This window comes from Gekko japonicus, unplaced genomic scaffold, assembly GCF_001447785.1.
Source record: "Gekko japonicus isolate JY-2015 unplaced genomic scaffold, Gekko_japonicus_V1.1 scaffold3073, whole genome shotgun sequence".
Lineage (NCBI taxonomy): Eukaryota > Metazoa > Chordata > Lepidosauria > Squamata > Gekkonidae > Gekko > Gekko japonicus.
The window spans coordinates 19,568-21,468 of record NW_015173230.1 but is presented as its reverse complement, the minus strand read 5'-3'; the positions used below and the strand labels follow the sequence as shown (position 1 = coordinate 21,468).

Here is a 1,901-nt window from a genome sequence, read left to right as displayed (position 1 = left end):
GCCCTTCACTCCCCAAAGGTGTCTCAGAGCTGCTGACAAACTCCTTCCCCTCCCCACAACAGACACCCTGTGAGCAGTGTTCCCTCTAAGCTGAGTTAGTGTGAGCTAGCTCACAGTTTTTTAGCCTCCGGCTCACACATTTTTCTCTTAGCTCAGGAAAGATGGCTCCAGAGCAAACTGATTTATACAGTCGCCAAATCGCTCACTCACAACTTTAATGCCAGTAGCTCACAAAGTAGAATTTTTGCTCACAAGACTCCACAGCTTAGAGAGAACACAAGAACAGCTCTTGTCAGAGCTACGGCTTGCCCAAGGTCATCTAGTAGCTGCAAGTGGAGGAGTGGGGAATCAAACCCGGCTCTCCCAGATTAGAGTTGGTCACTCTTAACCACTACACCAAACCGGCTTCTAGAGCTGCTGCTAGTCTGAGGAGGAGGAGAAGAGGAGGAGGAGGAGAAGAGGAGGAGGAGGAGGAGATTGGATCTATACCCCGCCCTTCACTACCCAAAGGTGTCTCAGAGCGGCTTACAAACTCCTTTCCTTTCCCCTCCCCGCAACAGACACCCTGTGAGGTAGGTGGGGCTGAGAGAACTCTGACAGAAACTGCTCTTTTTCAAGGACAGCTCTTACCAGAACTATGGCTTGCCCAAAGTCATCCAGCAGGTGCGAGTGGAGGAATGGGGAATCAAACCCGGTTCTCCCAGATTAGAGTCCGCGCACTTCACCACGACACCAAACAGAAATCTTCACCTGCTGGCGGAACGCAATGAGGGAGGGAGGGAGACGGCACCTCCCCAGGGAAGGAAGGCAGTCTTGATTTCTCAACATTTTGGTGCTGAAACTGAGAAGGTCCTTTCTGAGGGTCGCTACCCGTCTATCCTCAGGTGATGGGGGCACCCAAAGCAGCCCCATGGCTGGAGATTTGAGGGGGGGGGACAGTAGCCAATTAAAACAAAGTTAATTCAATTAGAAACCCTAAGGCAGCTCTGTACTCCCCAGGCTCCAGGGCAGGGGGGTGGTGGTAATGCCCGGCGGCCGTAGCTTCCCTCCGCCACCACCTCTCGGCAAGGGCAGGCCTTCCTTGCAGAGCATCTGGCTCTCCCCCCCACCTCCCCGGAGCCCCAGTTCCTCTTCCCGTGGCACGGCACAAGGGGCAGCCTGACATCCACCCTCGGCTCCCTCCCGGGGCTGGGAGAGGCGAGACACACAGCGGCCGGGCTGGCCACAGAATGGAGCGCAGCCAGGTGTGCCTGCCAGGAGCAAGAGGAGGAGGCGGCTTGCCTTCCTGTCTGCTTGGCTGGGCTTATCTGCTCCTGGTGGGTGGCACAGCAAGGCTCTAGTGGGAGCCCGAGATGGAGGCTTCTCCTTGCACCGTTCACACTCGCTGCCTGCCCGGGGCCGCTCTCTCAAGCCTGGCCTCGCGGCTGCTTGTGCCCCCCTCATTCTCCCTGCCGATAGGCAGTCGGGGCGAGGTGGCCCTTGGGGGGGGGGAACCATGGCTCGAGGAGGGGCCCATCAAAACCACTAGGGGGCCCGCCCCCGTTGCCCCATGCTAGCTATGGGCCTGTATGGGAGTAGGCAGTCCCTTCAATTTCAAGCCATGATAACTTTGCCAGGTTGCATCCTAAATTCTCTCGCGTTCCTCCCCAGAGGTGGCTGCAATAGAGGGCAGCGCATTTTGTGGTTGCTCAGGTGTAACAGCTGCAATGTGTGTGTAATTAAAGCTGTACAAGAAAGAAGACCCGCGAAACTCACAGGGGGGGGGGAGCTGCAAACTCAGCAGGCGTAGGAGGAACCAGCAGGAGCAGGTAAGCTCTCCACTCCCCCCATCTCGCCGGTTCCTCCGTCTCCTCCACCCCCCCGGCTCCAAAGCGGCCTCGCCACTCTTCCCCCCCCCCGCC

General features: G+C 57.8%; 1 protein-coding gene across 1 annotated transcript in view; it reads left to right on the top strand.

Moving 5' to 3' along the window:
- Positions 1 to 1,901, top strand: part of NAPRT (nicotinate phosphoribosyltransferase) — a 41,267-nt gene that overhangs the window by 37,349 nt on the left and 2,017 nt on the right. The gene's annotated exons all lie outside the window — the stretch shown is intronic.